The following is a 15,392-nucleotide window of genomic DNA, read 5'->3' as shown; positions in this document are numbered from 1 at the left end:
CCTTCTATACCTGTTGTGGTGTATGCAGCAACCCTACTGAAGTGATAAAAGTTAACTATTTCTATGTGGAAAATGGCCCTGAAAAGAAAAACAACTGCTAGTGCTAACACTGGCAGTGAAAAGAAAGTGCTAGTTCTTAGCCAGAAAATGGCTTTGTAAATGACTTTAGTCTTGTATTTATAGAATCATTAATGGTCTGAAAAGGGTCTGTTAAATTTTTCAGTTATACTTTACTGCATTTTATGAGGGAAATTATATGGTAGAGTGATATTTGAAGATGTGGAGAGTCGAAGGTCTCAGGGCCTATCCCTTGTGAATGGAGAAGGTGTGCTCTCCTCCCATTATGGTGCTCTATTAGAAACAATAGCATGTCACTCTCAATGGATAAGTTTATAAAAAAAGATTGCAGGAACTATTTTATGTATTTTCTCTCAGGCCACTCTGGAGACTGAGGGCTAGTAATCGGGTTACAAGGACAATAGAATCATTATTAAAATTCTACAGAAACAATTAAAATGCACGCTCACTCTAACAAAAACTGCAGGTCCTTGTTAATTGACATTTCACAAACAGAGATGCCTTTAATCTTCACTAAATAAATGTAAATGTATTCTTTAAGTCTTAGCAGCATTATGTAGCAGTTGGCACTTAGTCAAAATTTTCTATTTCCACCTGATTTATCTTTGAATGTCATTTATGCTTGGTATTGCTTTTGTTATATTCATTTTAAGGATGCATTTGTTGAAATCTCAACCACTGTATCTTTAAAAAGAATGATTTTTCACCCTAAATAAAGCATCATGGTTTTGCAACATACTTGTGTTGATTTTAAATATCTGAGAATTAAAAACACATTTAAGTTTGAAATGCTTGTGAGTTAAAGTATCAAAATGTACAAATAATTGTAAATGGGAAACGTGAAGACAAAGATTACATAGAGTTCAGTTAGAACACAAGGTGTTGGGGAGAGGTTAGGATACAATACATTTGTACTAGGATGTATTGCAATACCCACCAAAACTTGGAGTGTCTATGAGAATATTTCAATGGCCAACTGAGATGTTCAGCTTAATGAACATGGGTGATTTCTAGTGACAGAGAATCAAAAGGGTAGGAAAATATTTTCACAACCTATGGTATAAAATAATCTAAATTTCTTATACCAGAACAATGTTGTGAAACACGGTCATTTATTTTTCTTTTCAGCAGCTGTCAGGCTTCCACTCTGGGCAGAACGACTTAATCTGAATCAAAAAATGAATGCTTCAGTAGTGGCTCATTCTGTCGCCCTGACTTTCCCCAAGGAGTTTGAGTATTAGGACCCCTGTCAACAGCCTCCTGATGAGGTAGGCATAATCAGGGGTGCAAGGGCAGGGAATAGTCAAAGGAAGAGCTTAAACATCATTCATACCAGTTCACTGAGCACCAGACAACAATAGTTACCATTTAGTGATATATACCTTTTGTCAGGCTTCACATACATTAGTTACATTTTAAAATTTAGCTAATGGGTTTGTATTTTTTGCTAACCATATTTTACAGATCAGGATATTTCAATTCAGTGACGTTTGTTCACTCATCCATTTATTCATTCTATAAATAATATGTGAACACCTACTATGTTAAGTAAAATGCCCAGTTTACAATATCTAATCTCCTGGGCTCCAGCATCTGGTCTCTGCTTGAAACAACAGTTCTCCCACAGAAGAACAGGTATTGATTCTCACTGGTGCCTCCTCTCTTCCTGTAGCAACACTTATCCAGAGAAACGGGCACAAAAACTACTGGACATACCACTGGGCAATAAGAAGTAAAACATAACAACCTTAACTTGCACTGGAACACTGTTATGAGGGGGACGGGCAGTGACTTTCCCAACTCTGAGGGGTATGATATTGTAGAACCAGAGTATTTAACCTAGATTATACTTCTTAATATACATCATTGCACCTTCCTGTAAACCCTGCTGATATTTTTTTTTTTGAGGAAGATTGGCCCTGAGCTAACATCTGTTGCCAATCTTCCTCTTCTTCTTTTTTCTCTCTAAAGCCCTGGTACATAGTTGTATATCCTAGTTGTAGGTCCTTCTAGTTCTATGTGGGACGCTGCCTTAGCATGGCTTGATGAGTGGTGAGTAGGTCCACGCCCAGGATCCAAACCTGCGAACTCTGGGCTGCCGAAGCAGAATGCACGAACTTAACCACTATGGCACCGGACCAGCCCCTCTGCTGATATTCGTAAAGGCCATACTGAGCCTTTGTTTGTTTTGTTTGATTTTCTGAATCTATTTTACAGTATAGGAGATATCACTTGTCAAAAAGTTTTATATACTATTGTGCCAAAATGATCCTTTCTGTAATTTCAACCAAAGTTTCTAATTTCATCTATTTGTGCCCAACTAAGTAAATCCCTTCTCTCCTTGGTGTATTTGTTCATCAGATACTTATAGACAGTTCTCGTGTTTCTCATTAGTCATGACTTAGCCAAGCTGTATAAAATTAATCCTTTTAATCTTTTCTCATAGACTAGTCTCTCTAGGCTTTTGGAATGTTCTCAGTACTGTGCACTACCATTTTCCCAGACTCTTGTTATATGGTGCCCTGTATTCCACATGTCATGTGAACAGAAGCAAGTGGGAAAGAATGTTATCTGTTTCATGTTGGCATATGGAATGCCACATTCACAGGTGTACTTCTGCAATGGCTATCATCATTATTCCAAGGCAGCAAGACAGAGGAGTCAGTATAACAACAGAGCCTTGTGGTCCCATTTTTCACATTTGCCCAGCCATGTTTCTCTCACATTTCCTCTGTGTCTCATACTGGCCACTCTTGTAGATTATTGCTGTAAGTGGCTCTTAGTAACTATATGTGTTTTAGAATATACTTTCCTAGGTGTAAAACCTTTGCTTGGCTACTTACAGAGATGTCTCTATGCCCTCTGATAGTTTAGCCATCCTTTATTTTCCTACTTTATTCAGTATGACTCTGGAGTTAGACATTTCAATCCTTCCATCTGCCACTTGGAACTCTGTGAGCTTAGGCAGGTTACTTAGACTCTCCATGTCTCAATTCTATCATCTGTAAAATGGAGATAATTATAGTGCCAAACCTCATTGATGTATTGTAAAGATTAAATCAGTAAATATATTAAAATACTCAGAACAGTGCCTGACTCATAGTAAATGCTACATATATGCATTTGCTTTATAAAATTGCCTTATTGTTTATAACAGCTATTATAGGCACATGGAATACTCAACTATTTGAACTCATACCTCTACTCTAATTTTCTCAGAGGGCAACATCCAACTATATGCAATAGATATCATGGTCACACGGACATTCACACCTATTTTGAACTATGACATGCGTGTCTACAGTAGGCAATTTTCAAGTTAAAATTTTAAGTCAGCCTATGAACTTGTCATTTTTCAATTTATTTTCCACCTCACAAAACCATTGTAATTGACCTAGGCCTCTACATCAAAAGGGAATAGTAGAAAAGGGAAAGTGAATATGAACTTAGTAGTACCTCAGCAAATGGTGACTGCTAGGATCATCAGTGGCAAATGGCTTATAGACTTGTTTAAAGAATTCTGGATTAATATTCCAGAAGACTAAGCTAAAAAAAGTTGATGCTCAACATGTATTTAAATGAACAGACATCTGTTACCGGAAGGGGCCAATTCCTACATGTTACAGAGAGGGACAACATACAGAATTCAAGTGACTTTCCTGAAGTCAACCTAATAACCAAATCAGGAAGGAGTAGAACGAAGGTCTCATTCCCAATGAGCCAATTTATCACACTTATACCCTTAATTCAAGATGCGCGCCTATGAATATATTCCAATAACACTCATTGTCTTCCTCTTGACTATACATCTTTGACTGGAGATATGGCCAAGCTCTTATCAGTTCAAGTGGCAAGAGTTTTTTTTTTTTTTTTTTTTTGTGAGGAAGATCAACCCTGAGCTAACATCTGTGCTAATCCTCCTCTTTTTGCTGAGGAAGACCGGCTCTGAGCTAACATCTATTGCCAATCCTCCGCGTTTTCTTTTCCCCAAAGTCCCAGCAGATAGTTGTATGTCACAGGTGCACATCCTTCTAGTTGCTGTATGTGGGACATGGCCTCAGCATGGCCGGAGAAGTGGTGCGTCGGTGTGCGCCTGGGATCCGAACCCGGGCCGCCAGTAGCGGAGAAAATGGCAAGAATTTTAAGCACCAGTGCAAGACAGATGGAGAGACGCTCTTGCAAGTAGATCTTGTGATTTCCCTCAAATGGTACCACTCAGGGAGCCAAATGCTTCCCTCACCTCTATGACTAGTGTCAAAAGCATGAGTCAATTGTGTTCATCCACCATTAGAAACCATCAGTATATACTCTAATTTTTCTGCTAGTAATGATATAGATAGACCTTAAATTAAGTTTCCATTGAATTAAAAAACAGACATAGTTAAACCTGAAACTGATAGATAACAAGCGTGTGCAGAAAGGTTCTCAGTGAGGCTGAAGATAACTAGATGCTATTATTTAATGAACTATTCAGACAACAGAATCAGATGTGTAGAAGTATAGTGATTCTAGATTAAATTGCAGTTTAAATCACAGATTAAAAAATGAATCATTACTTTTATCCTAGATTTCATTTTATATGTTACACAAGACCATCTGTTTAAGAGGGCATTTATGAAAATGTTGAGCCTTTTCTTATTAACCTTGATCAGATTGATTGTATTTCTTGGCAATTCCCATTTCATTGGTATAAAATATACTATCAGTGATTTCAAATAATTGTAATTAAATTCCTCAAGATGTACTGCATAAAGACATACCAGATTGTCACAGCACTATCAAAGTTTAATTGATCTAATTTAGATCTCATCTTATCAAACTGTGCATTATAATTCTTTCTTTGACCAAATGATTGCAATCTTGTCACTTGTATTTACACATGTCATTAACATATCAAAAACTCTTCCAATATCAAAGGGTTGTGGCTTTTGAAAAATTTCCTTCTTCTTCACTGATCAACTACTAAATTATTTAGTGGTGTGTTCTGCATGCAGGAGTGGATTTACCTTGAAGCTTAAGTAAGCCTCAGGGCACCTTACTTGCATAGGCCCCTTCTAAACATTCACTTTCATACCTAATTTTGCATTTGTGATCTTGTATTCTTTTTTCAAAGAGAGGCCCTCGAATTGTATAAACCTTAGGCCCCAACAAAACCTGGATCTTTACCTGCCTGCGTGGCTTCCAGAAAGAGAAGTGTTTCTGAAGGAAAAGCTGTAGAAACTTAGAACAACAAAATTAAATAATTGAAACTTGGGGCCGGCCCTGTGACATGGTGGTTAAGTTCAGCACGTTCCACTTTGGTGGCCTGGGCACAGACCTATACCATTCATCAGCCATGCTGTGGCAGCGACCCACATATAAAGTAGAGGAAGACTGGCACAGATGCTAGTTCAGGGCTAATCTTCCTCAGCAAATATAAATAAATAAATAAATAAATAAATAAATAAATAAATAAATAAATAAATAAATAAATATAATTGAAACTCAATGGGAGTTAGGACCATAAAATGTCATGATATGATATTTATTTCTCTGTCTTGTGGTCAGCACCTGTCTAACACTCAGATTGCAATTCCCACAAACTGGGAAATTGAAAAAGTCCACCCATTGCAAAAACTGATTCAACTTCTTGATATGGGCAACTCTCATCAGTTACAATACTTTAAAACATCACTAAATGTATGTTATGACATCAAGTGTCCTCCTAATTAGTATTAGTATATTCTGATTAATAAGATTCCATTTGGATCCAGTGTTGCACTGCACAATAACTGTTCTACTTGGATTCACTGATTACATCTATTTTGCCATATATAACATCCTTTCCTCTGATGTTAAAAATCTGAGCTGAAGGAAAAAAATTGATACTATTCATCATTTGGAGCTTTGCAATAAAATTTAGGCTCATGACCTCAGTAAACTGGTTTTCACCAGAAATTGTTATTTGTTTTCAGAAAGTAATCTTCTGAAGTCGGGAGAATCTGGCCTACAATTCATTCCCCTTTCTATTAAAGGCCACTTTACTTCGATATTGCTTTAATGCCAACTGGAGTGTCATTAAAAGAATAAAAATTACCAATAATACAACAGCTTTACCAATCTTCATAGTCAGCTGTATTTCAGAGATTCTCTTAGAAATTATAGACCCTGTCAGGAAGGGTTCTGTTCCAGAATCACGCTTCTTCCTTTCCCTTTGGGTTATTTTCCCTAAGGTTGTTATTTCACTATTTAGTACTACTGTAGTGTTATCATGTAGCATGTTAATAAGAATATTTCCATAGAGTAGAAGAAATTTGGGTGAGTAAAAGAAGAAATTAATCACTGGGACTAGTTCAAGGAAAGGAAAGAGCGCTGGATTATGAATCAGAAGATTGGGCTTCTAGTAACACTTTCTCCACAAAATAGCTCTGGAACTGTGAGTTCATTTTGAGCTCCATGGAACCACTAAGCTTCCACAGAACTGATAAGGAGCAGAGAAGGTGAGCCCCACTGTTCTCACATTCATCTATTTTACTCATTGAACTTTCATATCAAATCTAATTAAGGAAAGGATTCTAAAACAAAACAAAAAAAAATCCAACTTTGATTAAAAACTAGAGATGACCTCAAAGATTCTTTCCAACTCTAACATGCTAGGTTACATAAGTTATAAAGAAATAGAGCATTTTATCTTCTCTCTGTCTTCTAAGGAATAAATGTGAGTGTACTCGCTTTGGACATATGCCCTATCCTTATGAGTTTTTCGTTTTGTTTTGTTTTTTAATTTTTTTTAGGCTAATACCTTGGCCACAAACCATAAGCAAAATGGTGGGAATTTCAGGCACTAGTGCAGGACAGAGTAGAAGATACTCTTTAGCAAGTAAATCTTGTGGCATCCCTCAAATGGTACCACTCAATGGGACCACTCAGGAGATTATATATTCCTTTAGCTTAGTGACGTTGAGAACAGCTGAAGGAAGCATGGATGAATAGTTAAGGAGGATAAAAGGGAGGAAGAGTAGAAGAAAAAAAAATTGAAGAGGATATAACCACATGGGTAAATGCTGGCAAACATTATGTAAATATAGCAGGTCAAGTAGAATGTGTGTGCTTTAATGACTTTTAAAAATTATTTTATTCATTGTGCTTTTCACAGGATAATAAAACCTCTCATATCTGGACATATCCCATACTTCAATTAATGGGCACTTTCTATTTAACAGCTTTAAGTATGACTTCAGTGCTCTTAGAGAAAAAAACTACTCGAAAGCTGAGGTTGTGCACTAATTTCTCTTCATCATAGAGTTAGACACAGTTTAGGTTTAAAATCAGCAATATAACTTGAAGTGAATGCCAGTAAGGAGCTGAGTTACTTCTAGATTTTTGAATCAGGCTTAGGTAGAACAGTGAAGTAGGTAATGTTGGTCTTTGTATATCTGCTTTTCTTTCTAAGTCCTCTTTCCCTATTTCTATATCCCTTCCCTTGTTTATCTAGTAGGTAACACCAGTAATTTTATACAATCTTCTGACTTAATAGCAGAATGAATAATAATATGATCCTCGGACTTGCTCCTCTCACTCCTGAGCCAAGCTAAAACTTAACCTTCCCTTTAGGACTCTGCTCTCAAATGAGAAACTTGAAAATGACTTGGATAAACTAATTAGACAAAATATGTCAATACAGGTAATTGCATTTTAGCATGGGACTCCAAGTAATAATGCCTTAACTCTAAAGAAGGAATTGCAGGCACCGTAGTGGGGTAGATGGGAGCTGTTTGGGGAGAAAAGAAAAGAAAAATATGTAGATACCGAAGGAGAGGGCAATGACATGCAACCTCTCGTCTTTTATAATATATACCAAGTGGGCCTGTTAAAAAAAATATGATTGACCAATTAGAAGAGGATATCATTACGTAACAAAGTTTAAGACCCTGACATTTAAAAAATATCTGGAAGGATGATAGGTATCAAAAGTCAGATTCCAGCCTAGAGTTTAACAATAGGTTGGTCAGCACATTATTCAAATTAAGGTATTACAGGCAAGAAAATCACATCTGGGTAGAAAGTTTAGGAACAAGCTAATTTGACCTTAATCTTTAGAGATGAGTAGGTTACAGAGATTTAAAAACTATACAATCATAGTTTGTCCATACAATCATGGACAAAGAGTCCATATTATATGGACTCTTCCTTAATAAACCCAAATTAAAATAGAAATATATCTCTTTAGCCTAAGTATTCATCACTGACCACAACAGAGACTAAATAAATTCCAGGTTGTGGTATATTATCAGATTAGAAAATGTTCCTGTCTTTCTATTAAACCCAAGTCCTTATACAAGGATATTCTTCCAAATTAAATGGCAACTGAACCATTTGGGGGAATGGAGAGCTGACATACTACCAAATCTTGTAACCTGATGAATAATTTCAAATTTGTTAGAAGGTATGACAATTACTTTTTTTATTATCTTAACATTAGTGTTAGTATTCCATTAGTGATTCATTTCTTCATGGTTAGTTCCTTGATTTCCTTCTGAAATATACCTAAAACTAATGATATTCTATGTAATTTGTAAGCTATGGAGTAGTCTCTGGTTTTGCTGATGGTTGAGAGTAAACTAGATTCTGGATTAAGACATATTCCATTCTTTTGCATATATCCATGGGGAAAGTTAGAACTGTGTTCATTTATTTGTTTTTCCTTTTTCCTTTACTCCTGAAAGCTTTATTACTTGTGGCTATAGTTGATCAGTATTAAATGCAAGGGAAATTATGAAATCTATATTCAGGATTCAGAAAAGCCACATTCCTTAATCATTATGCCAGTTAGGCATAACCCTTGTCAGCGGAAATTCTGACCAAGATTGAGACTTTAGTGCAAATAGGAAATAGTTGCTTCTCAACAGTCAAGATAGTGAATCATCCTCACCAGTCTGCTCCAGATCATTTTCTATCATCAAATTCTTCATTTATCGTGAGAGTTTAAAGCACATCAATGACTCATCCAGCTTAAGCCAAAAATAGTTTCACCAATTAATTTCAATTAAAAGACCCCCTCCATATGCATTAGTATACCACTTTTCATTTACAAACACTAGAAACATTTTTTCTCTTGAAGAAGCAGAGCAACCAGTTCCTACATGGGCACTCCTGATTTAGAGGTAGTTTGGAAAAAACAAAATATTGGAAGAGTAGTACTACAAACAGAAAAAAAAGGTAAATATTTATATTTTGCCAATCCATTTCTGGAGATATAAACTAAATTGAAAGGAGGTCTACTAAGTAACCAGATCTGTTCACTTTTTACAGATATACTGAAGGATGAAGGAAAGAAGTGCAAAAACACTAGCCTTTAAGAAGGTGTTATTTTTATCTGTATGTACATATTTTAAAAAGAATCAAGGTTGCTTATACACTCACACCAACTAAAAATCTTTCTTTGACCTCAGTCCAAAAAGCTACGGGGTCTGTTTGACTCCAGTAGTAACCTTACACATGAGATATCTTAAATGGCTCTCCAAAGAACTGAAGTGTGTGAGCCTCCAGAGGCATTCCTAATGAAGAAGAAAATGTCCTAGATACCTACACTATATCTCTGTCATTTGTTGTTAGTGCCAAGTGACTCCTAGTAACTCTGTGTACAGCAGAGCAGAACCCTGCCCGGTCTTTTTGCGCCATCCTCTCACCTTCCAGTGCTACATCAGACAATGCTCTACTGCTACTCGCAGGGTTTTCATGGCCAATTTTTTTGGAAGTGAGTGGCCAGGTCCTTCTTAGTCTGTCTTAGTCTGGAAGCTCCACTGAAACCTGTCTGCCATGGGTGACCCTGCTGGTATTTGAAATACCAGTGGCTTAGCTTTCAGCATCACAGCGACCTGCAGCTGCCACAGTATGACAACCGACAGACGTGTGGTGTGGTTCCTTGAGCAAGAACAAACCCAGGGCGTGACGGTGAGAGCTCTGAATCCTAACCACTAGACCACCAGGGATGGCTACGTATCTCTGTCATATAGCCATAAAATTCCTATTTGCCCTTTGCTACTTGCTCTCTTCTATATAATCCCTTCTCTGTGGGTTAAAGCCCAGTACTAATGAGATGGAAGTAAGGGTTCCATCTTCAAATGGGCCAGTTATCTTTTCTTTGTTCAGTGGATACAGAAGAAAGCCTAACCCCAACCAGCTGTTGTAGAAATGTGTGCCATGGGTTACAAAGGCACTGGCAAGGCCACCTGCATTTCTAAGCTCAAAGTCCTGCTGACTGTGGGTCAGTGGGGTCATCTTTATTTCACCTCTAAATCCTTCCATGCCCCCAAATGAACTTCCCTAAAAATCAGGCAACTGAGAAGGTTAAGACAATGGAACCCACAGCATAGTATTTGCTCATTCGTGTGTGTGTGTGCCCGCGCGTGGCTGGGGATGAGATAAGAGGAATACATTTAAACAAGTGGATGAGATAAGAAGAATACATTTAAACAAGTAAATGAGTTTTGTTACTACTCAAGCACCATTTAATAGAAATACCCAAAGAGAGGGCATGCACACCTGTGGGAACAATTCAGTCTGAGTATTCCAAAAAAGCAGTGCTATTTTTTAATCCTTTCCCAATTTCCCAGTTCAGTAGATGATTATGATATTTATATAACTCTGCATCTAGAGATCACAAACTGATTCCCATAAAATGGGATTCTAAATGCTATCTTAGAGTAAGAACCTTGCTGCTTTTGAACCAATTTTTAGAATTATTTAAATTGGCATATCTGAATTATTAAATATTACAAGCATCCACAATGTTTTGAGTATACAAATCACATAATGGGTGCTTAAGGTTTACATAGGAAGAACAATATTGTTTCCCACTTTTAGCTCAGAGTTGACAAAATATAGGCATCCATTATGAATAATACACATTAGTTAGAATTTACTACTAAGCTGTAAGAGTTCACTATAAATCATTTTTAGAGACCCCAGCTGTTTTTATTATGCTACCTTTAAAAATAAATCATCAAGAAAAGTTCTCAGGGAAATATGATGCTGCCAAATATCTGGCCAGGTTAAATGAGAAAACATTAACTGTTAATTCAAATAATATGAACTTATAAGCATATTTCAGAAATCAGTGGTAAAACTGAAGGGCATTAGTATGTACACTGTGAGTGAGTGTGCTCACAGAAAAATGCTCCTAGAAAGAATTTTTTCCACTCATTTTGCCTAAACCACTAATCGCCACTAAACTATACTATATATCCTCTCTCAAATATATATCCTCTCTCAAATCCCTAGCCTGGTACGTAGTCAAGTACAGTCAGTTTCATTAATTCAAAGGTGACTTTCTAAATCCAACTCCAATTCAGAAACTCCTTTTTATGTTTTGTTATACTTAATGAGGATTTTAAACTCCACCTTTTAATTTTTAGGTTAATTGTAACCCAGAGGACACTGGTTACCTTTTGACACTCCCCCAAATTACTTGTTAACTGGAAGACATATACTCAAACTAAAGTCAAGAGGGTCAGGAGGAAAAGCAGTAGCTTCGGGACAAGGAGGGTAGGAAAGGTTTCTAGCAAAGCCACTTAGCAAAACCATTTAGCTAGAGGGCATTGTGCCAATTTCAAAGGCAAAGAAAGTTCCTGACAATTTCTGCATTCTTTCTCAGAAGCAGAATATAAAATCTTTTCGCAATCAAGATTTCCTTTTTTTTTTTTTTGAGTAGACCCAACTCCTCAGTAAAACAATGCAGGTAATTCCAGAAACAGGGCAAATCGACACCTGTAATGTCCCTCCTTTACCCTTAGGAGTCTATTTAAATCATATTCAGTTATTTTCTTTTCTAACAATGGAGGTTTCCAAAACATTTTAAAAGTAATTCATAATTCCTTCGTTGTATAACTAACACAATTTTAACAGATTATACAAGGATGCAAGTGGCTATAGGTGGCAGTATTAACCTACCACCTTTGGTGTTGCTTAGGGCTGGAGGGGAGGGGTTGTTTATAAGATCATGAAAATGTCTTGAAATTGACTATTGTGATGGTTGCATATATCTGTAAATATACTAAAAAAATAGAATGGGTGGCTCATTTAAATGGGCAAATTATATGGTATGTTAATTATATCTTAAAGCTATTATAAAAAATGTAAGCAGGAAGAACATGTAGTAGTCAAGAGTGCAGGATGGCTATCTAGATTCTAAATTCCAGTTCTCGGATTTTTTAGTAACTTGAGTAACGTTACTAAGCTTCAATTTTCACATCTGTAAAATGGAGGAAATAATATAGTGCCTATGCACATACAATTGTTGTGAACATTAAACATGATCATGAGTGGAAAAGGGCTTAGCCTAATGCCTGGAATCCAATAAGTGCCCAATGTTGGCTATTATTCTCCTTCTTTAAAAGAAATAACAGCTTTATTGAGATCTAATTCACATATTATAAAGTTCACCCTTTTAAAGTGTACAATTCGGTGGTTTTTAGTATAACCACATAATTGTGCAAACATCACCACCATCTAAATCCAGATTATTCCTATCACCCCAAAAAGAAACCCCATACTTATTAGCAGTCACTCTCCAATCCCCTCTCGCCCCAGTGGCAACCAGTAATCTACCTTCTATCTCTATGGATTTGGCTATTCTGGACATTTCATATAAATGGAATCATACAGTATGTGGCTTTTTGTGTATGGCTTTTTCACTTAGCGTACTGTTTTCAAGGTTCATCCATGTTGTAGCATGTATCAGCACTTCATTCTTTTTTATGGCTGAATAATATTCTCCTGTAAAGATATTTTGCATTTTGTTCATTCATCACGTGATGGACATTTTGTGGATTTCTATTTTTTGGCTATTATGAATAATGCTGCTATGAACACTAAAGTAAAATGGAAATGTTTTTTGTTTTTTTTTCATAAAGAGGAGAAATTAAAACTCCTGTGTACCTTCCTACCCACCAGTCCATACCATTATAGAAGGTCTTGATGTCCAAGATATATATGTAGGATAAAATGATAACATTTTAAATGTTCACAACTGATAAAATATAAAAGTAAACGAAGGTATCTTTTTAAATTATGAAAAAGGAAAATATCTACTTTTATTTGTTTATTTTTATTGAGGTATAATTGACATATAACATTATATTAGTTTCAGGTGTACAATGTAATGATTTGATATTTGTGTATATTACAAAATGATCACCACAATAAGTCTAGTGAATATCCATCTCCATATGTAGTTACAAAAATTTTTTTTCTTGTGATGATAATTTTTAAGATTTACTCTCTTAGCAACTTTCAAATATGCAATACAATATTATTAACTATAGTCACCATGCTGTACATTACATCCCTATGACATTTATTTTATAACTGGAAGCTTGTTCCTTTTGACCCCCTTAATTCATTTTCCCCACCCCTCCACCCTCTGCCACTTGCATCTATCAGTCTGTTCCCTGTATCTATGATCTTGGTTTTTGGGTTTTTTTTTTTAGATTCCACATATAAGTGAGATCATACAGTATTTGTCTTTCTCTTCCAGCTTTATTTCACTTAGCATAATGCCCTCAAAGTCCATTCATGTTGTTGCAAATGGCAAGATTTCCTTCTTTTTTATGGCTGAATAATATTCCATTTTATATATACACATTTTCTTTGTCCATTCATCTTTTGGTGGACACTTAGGTTGTTTCCATGTCTTGGCTATTGTAAATAATGCTGCAATGAACATGGGGGTGTATACATTTTTTCAAATTAGTATTTTCATTTTCTTTGGATAAATACCCAGAAGTGGGATTGCTGCATCATATTGTAGTTTTATTTTTAATTCTTTGAGGAGCCTCCATACAGTTTTCCATATGGCTGTATCAATTTACATCCCCCACCAACAGTGTACAAGCATACCCTTTTCTCCACACCCTTGTTAATTGTCATTGCTAGTCTTTTTGATAATAGCCATCTTAACAGGTGTGAAATAATATCTCAATGTGTTTGTGTGTGTGTGTGTGTGCTTTTTTTTTGTTACAAAGATTAGCTCTGAGCTAACATCTGTTGCCAATCCCCCCCCCTTTTTTATTTTTTGCTGAGGAAGATTGGCCCTGGGCTAACATCTGTGCCCATCTTCCTCTACTTTATATGTGGGACACCTGCCATAGCATGGTTTGATAAGCAGTGCGTAGGTCCGCGCCCGGGATCTGAATCTGCGAACCCTGGGCTGTCAAAGCCGAGTGCACGAACTTAACCACTACACCACCAGGCTGGCCCCTCAATGTGGTTTTCATTTGCACTTCCTTGATGATTACTGATGTTGCGCACCTTGTCATATACATATTGGCCATTTGTGTGACTTAATTTGGAAAAATGTCTATTCAGGTCTTTGGCCAATTTTTTAAATCAGGTGTTTTTTTAGTAATGCACTGTATGAGTTCTTTATATTTTTTGGATGCTAACCCCTTATCAGATATATGATTTGCAAATATTTTCTCCCATTTGGTAGGTTGCCTTTTAATTTTGTCAACTGTTATCTTTGCTGTACAGAGCTTCTTAGTTTTGATGTAGTCCCACATTTTTATTTTTGCTTTTATTGCCTGTGCTTTTGGTATCATATCCACAAGCATTATACATTAAAAAAAAATCATTGCCAAGACCAATATCAAAAGCTTTTATCCTATGTTTCTTCAAGTTTTATAGTTTCAGGTCTTAACATTTAACTCTTTAGTCTATTCCAAGTTAATTTTTGTGTATGGTATAAGATAAGGGTCCAATTTAATTCTTTTGCATGTGGATATCCAGTTTTCCCAACACTATTTATTGAAGAGACTATCCTTTCCCAATTGTGTATTTTTATTTTTGGCACCATTGTCAAAGATTAGTTGACCATATACGTATGGGTTTTCATTCTTTTTTCTTTTTGTTCCTCTAACTGGCTAGTTTCAAATAACCTCTCTTCGAGTTTGGTGATTCTTCCTTCTGCATGATCGAGTCTGCTGTTGAAGCTATTGAAATTTTTCTGTTCTGTCATTGTTTTCTTCAGCTCCCGGATTTTTGTTTGGCTCTTTTTTATGGATTCTATTTCTTTATTAAACTTCTCATTTTCTTAATGCATAGCTTTCCTGACATTTTTTAGTTGCCAATCCATGTTCTCTTGCATCTCATTGAGCTTCTTTAGAAGGATTTTGTGAATTCTTTGTCAGGCAATTCATAGATTCTCCATTTCTTTGGGGTTGGTTACTGAAGCTGTATTAGTTTCCTTTGGTGGTGTCACGTTTGCCTGATTCTTCATGATCCATGTAGCATCGCACTGGTGTGTGTGCATTTGAAGGAGCAAACATCTCTTTCAG

General features: G+C 36.2%; 1 protein-coding gene across 20 annotated transcripts in view; it reads right to left on the bottom strand.

Moving 5' to 3' along the window:
• The window catches only part of TENM1 (teneurin transmembrane protein 1), a 773,006-nt gene that overhangs the window by 616,030 nt on the left and 141,584 nt on the right, over positions 1-15,392 (bottom strand). The gene's annotated exons all lie outside the window — the stretch shown is intronic.

Source organism: Ceratotherium simum, chromosome X (assembly GCF_057802395.1).
Source record: "Ceratotherium simum simum isolate JZ-2026a chromosome X, ASM5780239v1, whole genome shotgun sequence".
NCBI lineage: Eukaryota > Metazoa > Chordata > Mammalia > Perissodactyla > Rhinocerotidae > Ceratotherium > Ceratotherium simum.
This window is presented reverse-complemented; position numbering and strand designations above follow the sequence as displayed.